Source organism: Rhagoletis pomonella, unplaced genomic scaffold, assembly GCF_013731165.1.
Source record: "Rhagoletis pomonella isolate Grant_MI unplaced genomic scaffold, Rhpom_1.0 Rhpom_scaffold_00221, whole genome shotgun sequence".
Classification (NCBI taxonomy): domain Eukaryota; kingdom Metazoa; phylum Arthropoda; class Insecta; order Diptera; family Tephritidae; genus Rhagoletis; species Rhagoletis pomonella.
Window position 1 is genome coordinate 21,128 of NW_023458775.1, and position 10,599 is coordinate 31,726.

Genomic DNA, 10,599 nt, shown 5'->3' on the forward strand with positions numbered 1-10,599 from the left:
TTACTTAGGAAACTGTACGATGCTTATATGTACACGGGTAACACCACCTTGTTAAATGCGCTTTGCCTGGCACACTATGCGAACGATAAATAAAAAGTTAAACTTTGACCATTTTTCGAAGTTCGAATTATTTTCGAAGCTATAGTAACATATTAACTTCTTTCGAATAAGAACAAATTATCGCAATCATTGTGGAGGAATACAAGTGAGATATCTTAGGGTTGACAGATAGTTGACAGGGTGTTCAATATGGCGATGACAGTGTGAACAATATGGCAGCCAATATGGCATACAACACCGAATGGCCCGAAGTTGCAAAACTATGACCCGAATGAAATGCTACGTGCAAATCCAGGGTTGCGAAGTGGTATTTTGTTGGAAAATATAAAAGCCAGGATTTTGTGCAGCGCCGAATTTTAAAAAAAGAGGGTTTTGTGTTCTCAAGATGAACAGAAAAGGGTTGCTGTGCTGTTTCGTTTAAGTTTTAATCTTAAGGTATTTAATTAAATATGAAAAGGATAGAAAATTAAAGCAAAAATTTACAATATATGTACATATCTGAAAATTTTAAATAAAATATATATATTCACGAGAGACAAATTAAATAAAATCGGTTAACTTTAGGGGAAATATACTTATCAGATTGGGTCAGATAGCGCTTTTACGTTATAAATAAAAATAATTCCGACTTAAATTTTATATAATTTTGGTGACGTATTTCTAAGCTGACCCTGAGATCTGTGAAATAATACATATTTATGTGCATATATTGTGTTGATTATGCTCTAAATCTAAATATGTTAATACGGTTCTTGTGTAGGTATAAACAAGGTATATTAAAAAAAATACCTCCATGAAAAATTTAGTTATTTTCGTATTTAAAATTAATTGTAATTTTATGGGGGGTTACAAAAACTCGTTTTCCAGGTCTATTCTGCGCTGGTAATAAAAAGTTTGTAACCGGTAATTAAAGTGTCTGTCAATTTTTAAACCCTTTTCGCATTCTGTGTATTCTTGTAACCGGTAAATTTTGTTACCATCTCATAAGCTGGTAACAAAGTATTACCCCGTGAAATATGCAATGCCAGAATTTGCACAATTCAGAATAGCTGAATTGCTGAATATTTTAACTGCATTACCAACGTTCCTAGAATCGTGGTGACAAGAACTGGTAACATTTTTTGGTAATAAAATTTTCCGGTTACAAAATCTTCGGTAACGTGCAGAATAGACCTGTAAATCGAAACTTTGTTTTTCGGCTATATTTGTTATTGGCCCTTATTATGAGTTGTATTCGATTTTCGATCTTCGCTGGTTATCGAAGATCGAGAGTGAAATTCGTATTATGAGCTATGCAACCGTGTCGAAATTTTCTTTGAGTATCGAATTTTCTGTCGAACAGAATTTTGCTTTCGATGGGGTAGCGAAGTGTTAGAAAATTGTGAAAAATGTATGATTTTGCATTTGTTTTCTTCCTTTTTGGCGGGTGGACACTAATTTTAAACAATTTTTTATCAATTTCACGCAGTTTTAACGTCGTGAATACAAAACACAAGCTCGAAAGGCTGCTTTTACTTGTGAAAGAAAATCCCAATACTCAGTTGGCACGATCTCTGAGAACAAATCATAGAGCTGTGGATAGTTTTAAAATATTTTAAATAGATTTGGCTCACAAACACCTCTTTAGACAGTCGGAAGTTTTTAGTAAATCTGTAGACAAATGTCTTAAATATATTTTATGTCAAAATATATTGTAATGACTACACTTAAACTCTCTTGAACATTTACTACTCCTGGTCAGCTCACTAAACTCTCATCCTCTGACGAATCGTTGAACACCAGAACTTCGTTGTACTAATTTTTGCCACGTTTTTATAAACTTGCTTTCTTTTTTATTTCATTTTAATTTGCACAAATTTACATAAATATGTATAAGCACACTATTTAGTTTGCTCGATTTGTAAACAAAGCTTCTCAGCGGTGAAAAATATACTATTGTGAACAACATAAACGACCGAAGTTCACAATAGCGCTATTCTTCATCGAATGAGCGCCATAATACCAAATGAAAATTCGTTCGATCAGCACTATCGACCACAGTCGAAGATCGAATGTAACTCATAATAGGGGCCATTATTTATTGGCCCAGATGTAAATATTGAATGAACTAATATATTTTAAATATTTACGGAACTACCATTTGTATGCAACCCTGCCTATCCTATATTCAAGTAGATGTAATTCGAAAAATTTATAAACGGATTTCTTCAAATCAACCTGAGCTGCGGACATTTTGCGAATTCATTTTTAAACATTAACCACTACATTATATTAGTATAAAATACTTTCAATTAAGAAATAATTCTTATTAGAAAATAAATATGAATCGTTTTATTTTAAATATTCCAATGTATATTTTTTGTTAATGCAGATAGTGCGGATTTAACGTATTTTATACCTGTTATATGGGGAACATAAATTTAAGGCAGATTGCTATTAACAATTTTTACGCAATTTACGATTGCAATCAATTTCTTTCAAAACTATAATCTAAATGATTGCAAGTTGTATTTTTTACGATCAAAACAGATTCCGATATTAGGTATATTATGCAAATGCAATCCAATTTGATTTGAGTTATTCAGTTTTAGATACAGAGACAGTAACTCGACACCTTCCTCAGCAACAGCTCTGTCCTCTATGAGCTTCTTAATGTAACTGCTAATAAAAGAAGGAAATTTAAGAAAAATTACTATCACAGCGTTTCACTTGTAGCGTCTCACTCTTGTAGTATATTGGCTATGAAGCACCAGAAAATTTCCATCACGCATTCCATATGCCACCGATTGTCGTGGATCAATTAAAATACTGTCATCACAGCTTTTTGGTACTCCAGCAACCGGTGTGTCTATGGCGGAGTTATGTGGAGGTGTTGCATGACTAAAATCAATTTGGACTCTTTGAGAACTGGCATGTTTGTTGCGAGAGCTATTGGCATCAAATGTATGCAAATTAGATTTCCAAACGAGCAACTGTTGAATACAGGAAAAAATTTATATTATATGGGTCCGATAAAGTGCACTACTACCGTGTATAAATTTGTCGACCTTCTAATAAATCAAGCAATCTTATTGTATCGTCATCGCCGCCAGTCACCAAGAAATTTCCACTTGGGTGAAATGCAACATCATTCTCCGGCGACGAATGCACTGTATTAGCTCGCCTTCAGCTGTCAAATATCTTAACGCGGTTACAACTTAATACTAAAGCCACCAGTAGCCCGTTTCTGTAACTTTTCTCTACCGATTATTTCTCTACTGGTAGAGAAAATACGTCACTCTCACCTACTCAAGGCGAATTAATATAAGGTGATAGCAGGAGTACAAAAACAAAAATTTACATGTATTTTGTTTTTGCTTTGGCGGTATAAACTGTCAAAATCTGAAAGAGTGTGTGTAGAAGTTCAAACAAAATTTTTCAATTTGATATCAGAAGCCGTGCGGCGAAACACATACACAAAATCAGCTGAGCTAGTAAAGCTGAAATTAGTCAAGAACGTAAACCTACCGGTACGTAAACCCGAGTCAGCTGATACGATCTGTCTTACCAGAGCGCCATGTAAATGAAAACTCAACACCGCAGAATTTTTCTGTAGTTGTAGCCTGTAGCGCAGAAATCTGCGGAATTTAGATTTTTCCGTGTCAGCTGATTTCTTCCTTCTATAGATGGTTGCCACTTCGTCAGTTTCGCAAATGGTAAAAAAGGTATAATTTCCTATTCAAAATACGTTTAAAATATTTGAAATTTATTATTGAATAAGGTTTTTTGTTGAAAACTAAGTAGTTTATATTTAGCTACGATCTTATAGCACGAAAAATTGTAGATGAAAAGGTAAGTTTATGAAAAGGCATTGATGAGTGGCAACACTGTAGTAAGCAACACTGAGGGCTCCAGTAATCGACAAAATTCTGCGTATACAGACTGCGTTTAAGAATACGTTCTGCGTTCTTGACTAATTTCAGCTTAACACCACCTTATATAAATTCGCCTTGCACCTACTAATTAGCAGTAGAGAACAGGGCGGCGAATTCATATCTCAATTCGCCTTGGTAGAGAATTGTTACAGAAACGAGATACAGATTACCGTCTGGATGCCATGCCAGCTATCGTCCCATACCTCTTCCCAGGGTGAACGTTCGCACACATTCGCCTGAAAATGTATCGGAAATTCTTAACTTGTCATCGCCGCACGATGAAATTAACTTACCATTAGGGCTGAATTTTGCTGCGCGCACCCATTTGTGTGTCCAGTGAAAGATGTGTATTTTGAATCAGTTGGGGTGTTCACAGTTCGTTCCAAATAGTAGCTGCTTTCCAAAACGTCAAAATACAGAGCATCAGTGTCTTTTATTTCTAAACCTCAGCAGATTGTAATTCCAAATGTGCGCAACCAAGGTTAGATGCTAATTTTCAACTAGGTTGCGCAAATTAGACCTTTTCTTCAAGTGCTGTTTAGAAATAAAAGACACTGATGCTTTGTATTTTGACGTTTTGGAATTCACCCAGTGTCTCAAAATGTAGACGTCTACATTTTAAGACGTTTTCTAACCGTAAAATCTGTGGTGTTGTTGTTTCCCATACAAAATTGGAAAACGACGCCGTCTACATTTTGTCACACTCAAAGGTATGTTTTTTACGCGTCTACATTTTGCAACCTCGCAGCAGGGCTGCATTATGGCAATACTAATCACATTTTATTTTATTTATTGGGCACGTTTTCTGTATTTGCATTTAATTTGAGCGCAATTTCTGATAAAAGAAACAAATCAAGGAAAAGAAATAACAAATATTACGAATTGGTAATTAAGTTAAATAATTACAATTTTTCAGAAACAAAATCGAAAGGCGACATATAAAAAATGCATGCAAGGAATAAATGTCTGGCAACACCAGCAAAGTTTTGAGACGATTTTGCGACGACTGCTAGAAAGGGGTGCTCACAGTTTGATGCTAAAGATGTCTCAAAATGTAGACGTCTACATTTTCAGACACAATTTGGAACGAACTGTGAACACCACAAATATTTTGATAGCTGTTCGCAATTTTTCTAGTCTGCAAACGAATAAGCTGACGAAGATGCACAAAAATTCAAGCACATTGTTGCATTCTACCGTACTTTTTAAAAGCTTTAAAATCTTAAAACATATGTAAAAAACTTTTATAATCTGAATATTTCTAATGTCGCAATCAAAATGAAATTTTGTAAATAGCATTTTTAAAAAGCAATCATTACATATTTTTCAAGTGTTTGGGCATATATGTTACCGTTTGAATAACTAATACTACCAAGTTTTAAGAGACTATTTAATGCAACTCAGGTCAAAAAAGAGCAGTTTAGACCAAAATAAGCAACTCTAAAAAACAGATGATCTCAGCTGTGGCCCAGGATGACGTCTATTGCTAAGATATCTGAATTGTATTTGTACACAATGATCGCAATATTAAAAATAAAAATCGGGCATTACCAATCGCCAGAAAATAAATGTAATTCAAACCATTCACTATGATGCAAACTAGGGGTCTGTTCGAGGCACGTAATAAAGGCGGCAACTTTCGAATTGATAAAAAGTTGCTAGAAATTCACACCAAACGTGCTACTTTAATAATTCGCACAAAACTGCGGTTGCAACTCGAACAAGCTCTAGATCTAAAAAATTGATGATTAAAAAAAAAATGCACTATAAATACAAATTTTGAAAAAATATGACGTAACCGTTGAGCACCATCGGATTTACCAATCGCGGGATAGTAAAACAGAAAACTTAATTCCAAAGCAAGGTCGGCCGTCAAAAAAAAATTTTACACTTCAGAGATTTTGACTCTTACGAAAAAGGCTTCTTGTAAGCATGGCTAAATTAACTCGATAAAATATATTTAATCAGGATTACATATTAAATTTCTATATTGATGTACTGAATAATGCCTTTCATTTTATGAGACGATTATGGTGTGCTTTATAAATGGGCTGTCGTGGGCTGTAGAGAAAATGTAGTTGCGTTCCAGCAGCAGTACGAACAGCACGAATTTAAGGGATTTTACTGGATCTGTTCCCGCACGACACCTTATATAAGGTTTATTATTGTGTTTTCGCTGTTCCTGTAAATGCTGTAAAATCCTGCAAAACCTGCTGTTCGTACTGCTGCTGGAACACAACTTGTATATATGTATCATGGTGTAGAGCTGTAGCAAACTCCTGTCTCGAAGTACCGAATCGTTACTCACATAATAATCTCGTTACTCGCATGTTCCGTATATGCACCATCAACGTGAATCAATACAACCACAGTATATACATTAATAAACCTTTTCGCAGTTTTTCACCAATTGGTCCCGCAGGAGTACTTTTGGGTTATGTGCAGCGTTTTCGTTTAGCGCGTACGGCAACACTACTGTTGGGAATTTCGCCTCACGATTAGTAAAAGGTATTTTCGGGGATTAGATATATATAATTGTGTTATTTAAGGACAAAATGTAGGTTAAGTATATCAATGCTTAATTAAGAATAATATCAATAGTTAAGTACATAATTAACGCTTGTGTTTCTATAAACTGGAAACTTACATCGTATTTTGTATGAAAAAATGTGAGTTTACAAAGAAAAACTCTGAATTCCCGAATTTGTTTAAGTCTTTATTCCGAAAACAAGGGCTGACTTCCAAAACGTACCAATACAATGTTTGGACACTGTTCTACTACAATACCATTTGCTATGAATTGCTACCGTATAAATTCAGGACACGCATTTGCTTGGCGAGTGCGTTGGTTATTTAGGTCATAAGTTCAGTCAACACATTCAATGGTCCATTGCCCGGAGCTGCTCCAGATGATGAGATGAGCAGGTTTTAGTGCCTCTGGCTACAAGATGGATATCTTAATATTGAAAAATAAATAGCAATTATCTCTTTAAAATTATAAGAGAAGTGTTTGTTTACTTCTGCCATGGTACGGTTGTTGCTCCCTTTCATACCACAGTAAAGCCCAAAATACAATAGCGCAGTGGCAGTGGCAGTGACAGTCTTTAAAATCAGCTGTTCCTGCTAATATTGGCAGTCACTGCCGTAGCAAACACAATACGGCGTTGTCAGTGACTGCCTTTTTTGGCATTTGGAATTTGGGCTAAACTGGGCAGGACTGCTAGCTGCCACTGCTGATGTTGTTGCTGCTGTTGTTGTTGTTGCTGTTGTAGCGGCTACAACAACCCCGCCCAGATCGGTTGGTATCTCAGTCGTTGTCGTCGAGTTCCATTAACGGCAGCCCGAAGAAGCGTGCAGCCTCTATGGGGGCGGTCCGCAGGGGCAGCGCCGTTAGGGTTGTGGGGTTTTCCGGGCATGCGAAGAGATGTTTCGAGTCGTGAGGGGTCTCTCCGCATGCCGGACATTCATTCGGCACATCCGCATTTAGCCTACTCAGGTAAGAGTTCAGCCTGCTGCAGTAGCCAGAGCGAAGTTGGGCTATTGTTGTTCTTGTATCCCGAGGCAGATGGAGCTCCGTCGCGTCAATGTCCGGTGTTTGTGTGCCTAGAACGGCATTCACAGGTCTAGAGTCTACATAACTCGAGACTGATTCCCTGTGAATGCCGTTCAGGGCCTGTCGGTATTTTGACGGGTCCAGAGGCTGCTTAATGAACCTCTAGACTTCGTCCGTCAGTTCATGTAGATGCCTCCCGACGTGTCTAGGCGAGGGCTCCTCTGCAAGCAGCTGTCTGTTTGGGTGGCCACATCTGTGGCTCCCAACCAGAAACTGCTTGCAGAGCATTATGTTATGCTCCCCAATTGGGAGCATTTTCGCCTCGTCATGGAGGTGGTGTTCGGGTGACATCAGGAGGCATCCGGTCGCTGTCCTGAGTGCGGTGTTCAGTGCTGTCTGTAGCTTTATCCACTGCGTCCTACTAATCCCCGGTGACCACACTGGTGCTGCGTAGTTTAAAACCGGCTGCCCTATTGCCTTGTATGTTGCCAGCAACGTTTCTTTGTCTTTGTTCCAGGTACTGCCGGCTAGCGACCTGAGGGCTTTGTTGCGGCTCTGTACTTTGTTGACAATAGCGGTTGCGTGCGCAGAGAAGGAGAGGGGGCTGTCGAATGTTACTCCGACTATTTTGGGGTTATTCACCGTCGGAATTGGTGTATCATCGACGTGAATTCCCAGCGGTAGCCTGACCTCCTTCGTCCAGGTGGCGAACAAGGTCGCAGAGGATTTCGTAGGGGAGAGGGCTAGACACTTTGCAGTGAAGAAGCGAGAAAGATCGGAGAGATACCCGTTTACTTTCGAACTTTACTCTCACAGGGACGGTTACGGTTAAGGCCACGAGTTATCTGAGTGTTTATGGCGTTAAGTGTTGTTGTTGTACTGTGAACTTTACGGAAACCATGCTGGTGCTTCGCTGGGGTCAGGTGGTTCGTGAAATACGGGAGCAGCAGGGCCTCAAGTGTCTTCGCTACCGGGGAAAGGAGCGTTATCGGTCGATACGAATCTCCTTTGTTGGCAGGTTTCCCCGGTTTGAGCAGTGGGACCACTCTCCCCACCTTCCAGATGTCTGGGACGATGAGAGTGGCCGTAGACAAATTGAGGACCTCCGTTAGGTACGCTACTCCCGCAGGACTCAAATTTTTCAGCATCAGCATGCATATTCCGTCGGGACCCATGGCTTTGGAGGCTTTCGCCTTCCCGATGACCACCTGAACTTCACGGCAAGTGAGAGCAAGGGGGGCACAATTTGCTGGCAGTTTGTGCAGCCTTCTGGTCACTCGACGCTTGGTTTTGTCCACCGGAGGATGCAGTATGCGCTACCGGCTAAAGTAGCTCGCGCATCGCTCCGGGTCTGACGAGGCATGGTCGCCGAAAGAAATTTCAAGTCTGTCGTCGTGCTTCGTCGGATTGGACAGTGGCCTCACGGTTGACCAAAGCTTACTCACACCAGAGGTGAAGTTACAGGTCTTCAGATGTTCTTCCGCTTAAGTACGTTCACTAGTTGCCGAATCTCCGCGTTGAGATCCCTGATACGGGGATCACCGGGATCGGCCTGACGAAGGCTGTCACGCTCATCGGACAGCCGCTTCGGCAGGGAAATTTGGACGTGGGTCAGTGATGCATCCTGCCGGTACGAAGCGGGCTGCAGCAGTGACAGCCCTGCGGAACTAACGTTCATCAAGGTGGACGTCGGTTGGTGTGGGCAGAGCAGCGAAGGTGTTTTCAGTAAATTCCGCGAAGCCTTTCAAATCAGCTTTGGAGAAGTTGATATATGTTCGGTGCTCCGCGGAAGCAAAGTCAGTTCGTTTATCGATCGAGATGACTGGGCAGATGGTCTGATGCCAAAGTCAGCATAGGTCGCCATGATATGCTGTTTATCAGACCAGCGCTGACTATTGTTATGTCTGGCGAGCTGCAGCAGCAGCCCATAATCCTGGTGGGTGCGTCGTCGTGAACATTTCCTTACGCTGCAAGATTTGTTGCAATGATTCTTGTGAGGTACAAGTGGTTGTATCAAAAGTAACGAGTAAAGTAACGATACGAAAGATACGGGTGTTGATTGGATTAGTAACGAATACATACGGGTATCCAAATTTTCGTTACTTTTACAGCTCTATCATGGTGTAATAATAGGTGTGTATCACGATTGAGAGAAATAGAGATTGCGCCAATCGCGGTACCGCTAATCCGCTCTTTGTGATTTTGACAGAATCAGCTGTGTGCGTGACGTCATCTTGGTGCAATTGTTGATTGTGAGTATACGAAAAAACCAAATAACAATTTTAATATTTGTACGTTAATATTTCTGCGTGGTTTTAAACAATTATTGAGACATTACATAGCAAAATGAAGTGTGCCGTGGCAAAGTGTAATAGTGAAAACAAAAGGAAAGCGTGCGATATAAGTTTTTTTTTTTTCGTTTCCTACGGACGCAAATTTGGCGAAAAAGTGGAAGCAGTTCTGCCGGCGAGGAGATGCATTAAACACCAAATAGAGCTATGTGTGCATGAAGCACTTTACTAGTGAAGACATTGAAAATAATACACAGTTCTAAATGGGTAACATATTGTGTATTTTCATATTAATTGCATTTGATATTGTTTTGTAAATGCCTTGGGTTTTGCAAAACTTCGTCGTTTAAAACGTGGTGCGGTGCCTACCATTTACGAAGATAATCTGGGGGATTCCCAGCGTACGGAAAGACCATTAAAAAAACATTTAGGTGATGGCATAATTCCACCATGCATTTAGATGTATTTTGTTGCTTCTGGTATCTAAGGTGTATCATTTATTTTTAAATATAAGAAGTGGGCGATGTGAAATATAAATTTGGCGATCTGCCGACATACCTAAACAAGAGCGTTTTCTGACGCCTTTGCGTTATAGCTCAGTTATGCATACTTTGCACTGCACTGCATAGAATGTCATTTTTACGTAGAAATAACAAACCGACAGACTTCCACATACCTACATAATTCCAAGGCGAATTTATATAAGATGGTATCGATTCAACAATTACTTGTATTTTGTTTTTGCTTTTAGCGGGCCATTGCTAAAAATCAGTTATTGTTT

General features: G+C 39.3%; 1 long non-coding RNA gene across 3 annotated transcripts; it reads right to left on the reverse strand.

Annotated features, from left to right (window-relative positions):
- Positions 1 to 2,365: 2,365 nt before the first annotated feature.
- Positions 2,366 to 4,099, reverse strand: LOC118750392. Of its 3 annotated transcripts, none has more exons than XR_004994388.1 (4): positions 4,056 to 4,099; positions 3,108 to 3,344; positions 2,784 to 3,032; positions 2,366 to 2,718 (listed from the first exon to the last, which is right to left on the reverse strand). It is a non-coding gene; the product is annotated as an uncharacterized LOC118750392 (long non-coding RNA). The 3 variants fall into 3 exon arrangements; XR_004994387.1 differs by having other exon boundaries at positions 2,366 to 2,721; XR_004994389.1 differs by having other exon boundaries at positions 3,089 to 3,344.
- Between the last annotated feature and the right edge of the window lie 6,500 nt (positions 4,100 to 10,599).